Source organism: Sturnira hondurensis, unplaced genomic scaffold (assembly GCF_014824575.4).
Source record: "Sturnira hondurensis isolate 20B ecotype Veracruz unplaced genomic scaffold, ASM1482457v3 Scaffold0008196, whole genome shotgun sequence".
NCBI lineage: Eukaryota > Metazoa > Chordata > Mammalia > Chiroptera > Phyllostomidae > Sturnira > Sturnira hondurensis.
Window position 1 is genome coordinate 167,895 of NW_028080827.1, and position 10,554 is coordinate 178,448.

The following is a 10,554-nucleotide window of genomic DNA, read 5'->3' on the forward strand; positions in this document are numbered from 1 at the left end:
AAAAAATATAAATTAAACCTCAATAAACAAAAATAAATAGATAAATAAAGAAATGAGCCTGAGCCATTTCCATTACTGACTAAAACAAGAGCCTTAAAAAACTGTGAAGAAAATTGGTGAATTGCTTGTTAGGTAGTATGACAATTTAATTAATCATTAAATTACCCATACAGATCAGAAAATGCAGCCAGATGGTTGCCCATTGAGCTGCAACTGATTGCAGTTACATGAGCTAATGGCCTCTATTGATTCTTAAGACTGAAAAGAACCATCAGCACATCTACCTAGTATATAGGTGCATCTTTATCTAAGACCTCAGGCAAAGAAATCTAATCTACCTCTAAAGTACCCCCAGAAAAGAAAATGCCATCAGACCCTGTGTTAACCCACTTTAAAGTTTAAAAAACCTCACTGCCAGAAATTTTTCTTCTAATCAGCTAACTTAAAACCTTTATTCTAAAGCTTAAAGCCATTTTTTTCTCACATTGTCTTTAATTCCCATAAGGCTAGGATCATCGCATCTGGTCAATAATTCTATAACATAGTTCAATCTATCAAACAATAAACATAAATGCTATATAATTAATTAGTCTTTTTCTGAGGTCTCCTCACAGACTTCTCTAAGCAAACAGTTTAGTTCTACCTCACAGAAACTATTCATCAACATTTAAATTCGCTTCATGGATTTCCTCTGGAAACTGGTAGTTTGGGAACTCAATAGCAGAGAACTTTACTGGGGATATGACAAGCACTAAATTTAATAATAAGCTATTATATATCCTTTTTAAGTATTACATACTGACTTAACATATAATTGATTCTGACCTTCTCTTGCACTTGAACCTATATGATCATGTCCAGTCATACACCAGTGACATATTTAAAAACATGTATTAAAGTTTTGTTGTGTGATGGGTTATTATGCTCTGCTTTAGTTTTTTATTGTTGTTCTATTATAGTTGTCCCAATTTTTCCTTCATTGCTCTCCACTGCCCTGCCCACCCCCACCCCCACTCCAACAGTCAATCCCCACCCTGTTGCCCATTTCCATGAATCATTTATACATGTTTCTTGACAAGATCCTTCCCCTTCTTTCCCCCCTTATCCCCTTCCCCTTGCCCCTCTGGTCACTGTCAGTCTGTTCCTTGTTTCCATGCCTCTGGTTCATTTTTACTCTTTTGTTTATTTTGTTTATTATGTCCCTCTTATAGGTGAGATCATATGGTATTTGTCTTTTGCTGCCTGGTTTATTTAACTTAGTATAATACTCTCCAGTTCAATCCATGCTGTTGCAAAAGGTGGGAGTCCATTCTTTTTGCTGCATAGTGTTCTATTGTATAAATGTACCACAGTTTTTTTATCCACTCATTTACTGATGGGCACTTAGGCTGTTTCCAGCACTTGGCTATTGTAAATAACACTGCAATGAACATAGGGGTGCATAGGTTCTTTTGAATTAGTGATTCAGGATTCTTAGGGAATAATCCCAGCAGTGGGATCGCTGGGTCAAATGGCAGTTCCATTTTTAGTTTTCTGAGGAAATTCCATACTGTTTTCCACAGGGGCTGCATCAGTCAGCATTCCCACCAACAGTGCACTAAGGGCTCCCTTCTCTCCACATCCTTGACAGAACTTGTTGTTTGTTGATTTATGTTATGATGGTTATTCTGACCAGTGTGAGGTAGAATCTCATTGTGGTTTTAATTTGCATTTCTCTGATGGCTAGCAATATTGAGAATCCTTTCATATGTCTATGGGCCCTCTGTATGTCCTCCTTGGAGAAGTGTCTATTCAGGTCCTTAGTCCATTTTTTAAATTGGATTGTTTGTCTTCCTGGTGTTGAGTCATATGAGTTCTTTATATATTTTGGAGCTCAAACCCTTGTCCAAGGTATCATTGGCAGGAACCAACCCATACAGTTGGTTCCCCTTTTCATTTTGATGTTTTCTTTAGCTGTGCAGAAGCTTTTTAATTTGATATAGTCCAAGTTGTTTATTCTTTCCTTTATTTTCCTTGACTTAGGAGATATATCAGCAAAAATGTTGCTGTATGGGGCATCTGAAATTTTACTGCCTATGTCTTCCTCTAGGGCTTCATGGTGTCACAGCTTATATTTAAGTATTTTATCTGTCTTGAGTTAATTCTGGCATATGGTGTAAGTTGGTGGTCTAGTTCATTTATTTACTTATTTTGCGTGTACCTGTCCAGATCTCCCAATATCACTTGTTGAAGAGGCTATTTTTACTCCATTTTATGCTCCTGAACCCTTCATCAAATATTAATTGACCATGGAGACATGGATTTATTTCTGGGCTCTCTGTTCTGTTCCATTGATCCATGTGTCTGTTCTTATGCCAGTACCAGACTGTTGTGATTATAGTGGCCTCATACAGGGTCTGGCAGAAGTAATGCCTGCTTGAGTGTGGTTGGTAGGGTACATGAATCTTACACAAGATGGACAGTGATTTGAACATTTCACCTAAAAAGTCACATGGCGTGCTTGAGTGTGATATTGTTATGTTACAGAATTACATGCTTATGATTTTTGTGATAAAATATTTTGTAATAAAATAGGGGTGTACCCTGGCTGGTGTGACTCAGTGGAGTGAGCACCAGACAGTGAAACAAAGGGTTGCGGTTTGATTCCCAGTCAAGGCACATGCTCATGTTGTAGGCCAGGTCCCCAGTAGGGGGCATGCAAGAGGCAACCACACATTGATGTTTCTCTCCCTCTCTTTCTTCCTCCCTTCCCCTCTCTAAAAATAAATAAAATATTTTTTTAAAAGGGGGGGTGTTATTTGTGCTGCACTCTGTAGTTTGATATCAGGTATTATAACCCCTCCTATTTTGTTTTCTCAAGTTTACTGAGCCTATCCAGGGTCATTTTTTTGTTCCATATAATTTTTTAAAATATTTGTTCTAAACCTGCGAAATATGTCACTGGTATTTTAATAGGGATTACATCGAATCTATAGATTGCTTTGTGTAGCAAGGACATTTTAATGATGTTAATTCTTCTAATCCATGAATATGGTATATGTTTCCATTTATTTGTATTTTCCTTAATTTCTCTCTTCAGTGTTCTGTAGTTTTCCAAATACAGGTGTTTTACCTCCTTGGCTAAGTTTATTCCTAGGTACTTTATTTTTCTTGTTGCTATAGTAAGTGGGGATTTTTTGTCTAGCTTCTGTTTCAGATATTTTATTGTTGTGTACGAAAATGCCTTCGATTTCTGAATGTTGACTTTGTATCTTGCTGCTTTACCAAATTCATTATTAGGTTGAGTAGTTTTTTGGTGGAGCCTACAGGGTTTTCTATGTATACTATCATGTCATCTGCAAATAATGACAATTTTACTTCATCTTTTCCAATTTGGATGTCTTTAATTTCTTCTCCTTGTCTGATCGCTGTGGCTAGAACTTCCAATACTATTTTGAATAAAAGGGTGAGAGAGGACGCACTTGTGTTGTTCCTGATCTTAGGGGGAAAGCTTTTAGTTTTGCCCATTGAGTATGATGTTGGTAGTAGGTTTCTCATATATGGCGTTTGGTATTGTGCTCTGTTATACATTTATTAACTCATGAAAAAGCCTCATTAACACTTTAAGGGTTACAGATGTGGACACTAAGGTTTAGAGCAGTGATTTTCAACCACTGTGCTGTGGCAGACACACTGTCGTGCCACATGAATTTTTTCAAACATGCAATATCTGATTATTTAGTCAGGGGCACTGATCTCTTTTCACTGAGATTGTCAAATAAAAATATGACAGCCAATGCAACAATAGCTGTCTAGTGTGAGTGAGTCAAAACCATCCTTTTTTTTTTTTTTTGGCAGACTGGCAAAAACTATATTTTATGGTGGGCTGCAGAATTTCAGTAATTACTCCATGTGTGTCATGAGATAAAAATACTGAAAATTGCTGGTTTAGAGAGATCAAGTAATTTTTACAAAGTCTCAGAGCTGGCAGGGAAGAGAATCAGAATTCAAACCCAGTCTGTCTAACTGCAGAAGTTCTATAAACTCATAATTGAGGAGGAGCAATGGCAAAGAAATGGCAAAGCAGTTGATACAAACTTTTGGGGGGATTAGAATGTACCTTTATTTGAATATTGAACATGGGTGTCCCTAATGGTCTAAGAATCCATAATAATTAAAATAAATATGAAGAAAATAAGAGAGACCATAAAGTTGTTAACTCCACCTCCTTATGAACACGTTAAGTCAACAAAGAGGTGATGATATAATTAAAATGTGAAAGAAAATTACTGAAGGGACCTGGCCCACAACCCAGGCATGTGCCCTGACTGGGAAATGAACTAGGACCTTTTGGTTCACAGGCCTGCTCAACCCACTGAGCTACACCAGCCAAGTACAAGACTGAACTCTTGATCTTCAGTCAGGGCACATACAAGAAGCAACCAATGAATACATAAATGGAGCAAACTGATGTTTCTCTCTCTCTCTCTAAGAATAAATTTGAAAAATTAGGGGCTTCCAGCCAAGATGGAGGCATAGGTGGAAATACTGTACCTCCTCACACAACCAAATTTAAGGACAACAAAGATTTAGAAACAAAAACACAACCAAAACAGACAGAAATTGAACTGTACTGAAATCCGACAACAACAAACCATTCAGCCAGACCGGTAAGAGAGGCAGAGTTGGTGGCCAGCAGAGAGGGGTCGCAGCAGGAAAAAGCAGTGGCTGCCCAACCAACCCAGGAGTGCAGGTGGCGGCTGGCAGATCCCAGTTGTGGAGTAGCAATGGGCAGACCCAGTGAGAGCGCAAGGCTGCTGGCTGACCATGGTCACACATTCACACACAGATAAATCAGGTGAAAAAATGACAGTGAGACAGACTGCGCAACGGAGGGCCCCAGCACTGGGAAATAAAGCCTAAAAGCACCAATGGAAAAACTTTTGGGGGTTGAGGTGCCAGGAGAGGCTCTTGGCCTCACAGGAGAGTTCGTTGGAGAGACCCACAGGGTCCTAGAACGTACACAGCCCACCCACCCAGGAACCAGCACCAGAAGGGCCCAATTTGTTTGTGGGAGGCAGCAGAGGAGATGGTGATCGGAGAGAGAGCAGAGCAAACGCCACTGACCCTTCTCTGACCCCACCCCCCACATATAGCATCACAACCCAGCAACTGGGTTGCCCTGCCCTGGGGAACATCTAAGGCTCCGCCCCTCATACATAACAGACACAAACAGACCAAAACATTATGGCTCAAGCAGAAAAACAGCTCAAAGCCCCAGAGTCAATACTTCTAAGTGACCAAGAGATAGCCAACCTATCAGATGCACAGTTCAAAATACTGGTAATCAGAATGCTCACAGAACTGGTTGATTTTAGTCACAAATTAGATGAAAAAATGAAGAGTACAGTAAGTGAAATGAAGGAAAATGCACAGGGAACCAACAGTGATGGAAAGGAAACTGGGACTCAAATCAATGTGCTTTAGTTTCCTCACCTGTAAAATTACAATGATGGCACCTTATAGGGTTATTTTGAGAATTAAGTTGAGTAATCTTTTAACTATGCTTAGAACTGCCTAGAAGTCATTTATTTAGTCATTCATTCAATATTTATGAAGTGCTTATTGTGTATCAGCAAATGGAACACACAAGAGATAATAAATCGGTAAATTATATAATATGTCAGAAAGTAATTAGTGCATAGTGGCAAAAAATAGGACAGGAGTGACTGAGAATGCTAAGGGGAGGTGTGATGATGGGGGGGAATGGGGAAGGGGCAGGAAAGGTTGCAATTTTAAATGGGCTGGTCAGGTCCTTAATGAGAAATAAGACTTGAGCTGATTTGAAGGAAGTAAAGGAGTTAGCCATTCGAATATCTGCAGAGGAGTTTTGTAGGCAGAGAGGATAGCCAGTATAAAGTCCCTAAGGTAGCAGTATGCCTGGTACATTCAAGGAATAGTTGGAGCCCCGTATTCCTGGAGCAGAGGAGTGAGATGAAGAGGAATAGGACATGAGATCAGAGAAATAATAGGGCGCAGATCACATAGGGTTTTGCAGGCATTGTTAGGACTTTGGTTTTTACTCTGAGTGAAATGGGAAACATATTCAGGCTTTTGAACAGAGGAGCGATGTGGTTTGAAGGAAGGATATGGACCAGAAGGAAGAAAGAAACAACCAAACAGAAAAGAAGGAAGAAATAAGAATTCAAAAAAATGAGGAGAGGCTTAGGAATCTCCTGGACATCTTTAAATGTTCCAACATCCGAATTATAGGGGTACCAGAAGGGGAAGAGGAACAGCAACAGGCGGAAAACTTATTTGAACAAATAATGAAGGAGAACTTCCCTAGTCTGGCAAAGGAAATGGACTTCCAGGAAGTCCAGGAAGCTCAGAGAGTCCCACAGAAGGTGGACCCAAGGAGGAACACACCAAGGCACATCATAATTACACTAGCCAAGATAAAGATGAAGGAAAGAATCTTAGAAGCAGCAAGAGAAAAGGAGACAGTCACCTACAAAGGAGTACCCATCAGACTGTCAGCTGATTTCTCAAAAGAGACCTTACAGGCAAGAAAGGACTGGAAAGAAGTATTCCAAGTCATGAAAGGCAAGGACCTACATCCAAGATTGCTCTATCCAGCAAAGCTTTCATTTAGAATAGAAGGACAGATAAAGTGCTTCTCAGATAAGGTCAAGTTGAAGGAGTTCATCATCACCAAGCCCTTATTATATGAAATGTTAAAGGAACTTATCTGAGAAAAATGAGTTAAAAATACAAGGAGTGATAGGACAACAAACTCACAGTTATCAACAACCGCACCTAAAACAAAAGCAAACTAAGAGGACAGCTAGATCAGGAGCAGAACCATAAAAATGGAGATCACATGGAGGGTTAGCAACAGGGGAGTGGGAGGAGGAGAAGGGGGGAAAAGGTATAGAGAATAAGTAGCATAGATTGTAGGTAGAATATAGGGGGGAGGGCAAGAATAGTATAGGAAATGTAGAAGCTAAAGAACTTGTGACACATGGACATGACTAATGGGGGAAATGGTGGGGAGGGGGTGTGCACGTTGGAGGGGAATGAAGGGGGAGAAATGGGACAACCGTAATAGCATAATCAATAAAATATATATTTAAAAAGACATAAAAAAAGAAAAATTAGGAAATTAGCATCATGATTTTTAATAGACTCTTTCACCTATATCCACACATTGTTAACATTTTACCACATTGTTCCTATTCATTGTTGTATGTATAGTAAAATATACATAACATGAAATATTCCGCTTTAACCATTTTAAGTGTATACTTTTCCAGCATTAAATATGTTCACTTTGTTTTACAACCATCACCATCACCCATTTCCAGAACTTTTCATCTTCACAAACTAAAACTCTGTTCCCATTCTATAATGACTCCCCATTCCTTTCTCCCTCCAGCTCCTAGTAACCACCATTCTACCTTCTGTCTAGGTAACTCATATAAATGGAATCATACCATATTAGTTCTTTTGTGTCTGGCTTATTATACTTAGTATAATGTCCTCAATGTGCATCCATGTTATAATTTTAATAGCATGTGTCTCAATTTCCTTCCTTTTTAGGGCTGAATAATATTCCATTGTATATATACATTCCATGTCATGTATATATTCCAATATCATGAGTAAGGATGATATTCCTCTTCCTTATTCATTCTAACCCAATTTTCAAACCTTTACAGAGCTCTACGACTTTGCCACACCCAAATATGTATAAGGCCCCAGAAGCAAGGTAGCAGAACCCCACTGAGGGAGCTGCCCCTTCCAGATAGCTTAATTTTTCCAGCCAGCCAATCAGCTGTAGGCCTTCTTCTCAACCTGGGTCTCTCTCAAACACAAAATTTCTTGACAAACTCAAGTTCATTTACTAATTTCAATCACTTACGCGAAAGGCATCATTCTGGCTTTATGGTGGTGGACAGAGGAGCTAGGTATAAAAATGGTTAAGATCTAGTTCTTATCATCAGGGAACCTAACAATTTATAGAGGAGATGAAACATGTACACAACTAACTATAATACAAGATATAGTAAAAAGTGCTGTAGAAGTTCAAAAGAGACAGAAATCAAAAGAATTTTAGCCATGTGGCTATAATGACTATTTATTGAGCATTTACTATGTTCTAAGCTGTTTACTCTTGCTCCCTCCCTGATCTCATCCAGTCTCATTGCTCTAACCACCATAAATATGCTAATGACTCCCAACTTTGTATCTCCAGGAGAAATCTCTCTATCAAATCCCAGACTTATATGTCTAACTGCCTATTTAGTATCTGCAGACACTTGGGTGTCCAGTTGACATCTCAGATACAACATACTTAAAATTGAACTAATCTTTTCTACAAAACCTGCTCCGGTTGGAGCCATCTCAGTTGATGGCAACTGCATCCTTCCTGTTGCTTGTAAACAAAGGTTGAAGACATTCTTTAAAAAAAAATAGAAAAATAGTCCATCTAATGCTCATCCAATTTCAACAATTATCAACAAATGTCCAATCTTGTTTAATCCATATTCCCAACCACTTCCCCCCAACTGATTATTTCTAAGCAAATCCCAAACATCACATAATTTCCCCTATAAATAGCTGTATTTGTTTCTAAAATACAGAGAATTTTTAAAACATAACATCATTAACACACCCAAAGAAAATTAACAGTAATTTCTTAGTGGTATCAAATACATAGTGTTCACATTACTCCAATTGTCTCATTATCTTTCTCATTTAGAATTCCAAACAAGCCTTACACATTACATTTGGATGACATTTATCTCAGGTCTCCTTAAATCTGCAAATTTTTCCTCTTTTTAATACCCTGCAGTTTATTTATTTGTTGATGAAACCAGGTCATTGGTTCTGTAAAATTTCCAACATTACGGATTTTCCTATTGCACCCTTTCTTGTCATTTACTGTATTTCTTTGTCCTTTCTATTTCCTATAAATAGGCAGTCAGATTTATGTTCCTTTTTTTCTTTTTCGGCAGAAATACATCATAAAGGATATCATATACTGTCTTTTGCATCTCATCAGGGGACATATAGCATCTGGTTGAATATATTTTTGTTTTGTTACAATCGATTGTTATAATTTGTTTTTACTTGAAAGTTCAGCAATCATTGGTAATCATTACCCAGCTGCACTATTTCTCTCCAGGCTGAAAAATGGTGATATTCTAATTTTAACAAAGTTTTCATTAATTAGCTGGAATTCTTCTATAAATAAGAACTTTCCCTTCATCAAATATTTGATCACCTAAGAAAAGGCAGGATAAATGCTTGATTCTTTCCCTCTGATTTAACCAGTTTTCAAAATAATGAGTTGAGGTTCTCTACATAATAGAGAATACTTCTCTAAATAATGAGGTTCTCTAGCATACTCCAAAAATAACTAATGAGGTTTTTTTTGTTTTTAGTATCTGTATAGACTCATGAATTTTAACATGTCTGGTGTGCTTCAGTCCATTGCAGTTATTGATAATTTTGAAATACATATTTCCCATCTTTGCACTATGGAAGTCCCTTCAGATTAGCTTGCAAGTCCTTTGGACATGATGCCAGTAGTCCTTGATAGTTCCTTGTTTTCTAGTATAACAACATGTTCCAGGTTCATCTTGTTTATTTCTTGCCCCAGATTTGGAATCTGATGTTTCTCTAAGAAGTCTTGGTTCAATTTAGTAGTAAATGAAATTTAGAGACCACAGTTTGGATGGTTAGAATTTTGGAATGTTTATTGCTGCTGGATTGGTCATTGTTTGGCTTTTTCCAATTAAATTTTAGGATTTTAGAAATTTTATTCAACTTTTTTCATTTTATATGTGTATGTTTCTTATAACCAACATCTTGGTTTCTGATAGCAGTGACTTATTTATTTTTGCTTTATTCTATTATACATGTAAAATGTTATTACCAATGTTATTACTAATAAGATAATGACTAATTAAAGCAGTTTAACATTTCTTTGCAGTTGACTTTTTTCCTTAGGGTATATCCCATTACAAATGTGTAGTGAGGACATATGCTACATCATTGATAAATTCTGAGGACATTATGGTAAGTGAAATAAGCCAGTCACACACACAAAAAGAAAACACTGTATGATTCTACTTATATGAGGTACTTAGAGTAGTCAAACCACAGAAACAAAAAGTAAGTAGAATGGTAGTTACCAGAGGCTGGGAGGTGGGGTGGGGAGGAAATCTGGAGTTACTATTTAATAGTATAAAGTTTCAATTTTACAAGATGAAAAGAAGTATGCAAATGAATGGTGGTAATGGCTGCATAACATTATGAATGTATTTAACATCACCAAATAGTATACTTAAAATAGAATCATATGGTATATACTCTTTATTTTTTAAATAGTTTATTTATTTATTTTTAGAGGGGAAAGGAGGGAGGAAGAGAGGGGAAACATCAATGTGTGGTTGCCTTTCACACGCCCGCTACTGGGGACATGGCCACAACTTAGGCAAGTGCCCTGACTGGGAATTGAACTGGAAACCCTTTTATTCACAGGTTGGCACTCAACCACTGAGCCAC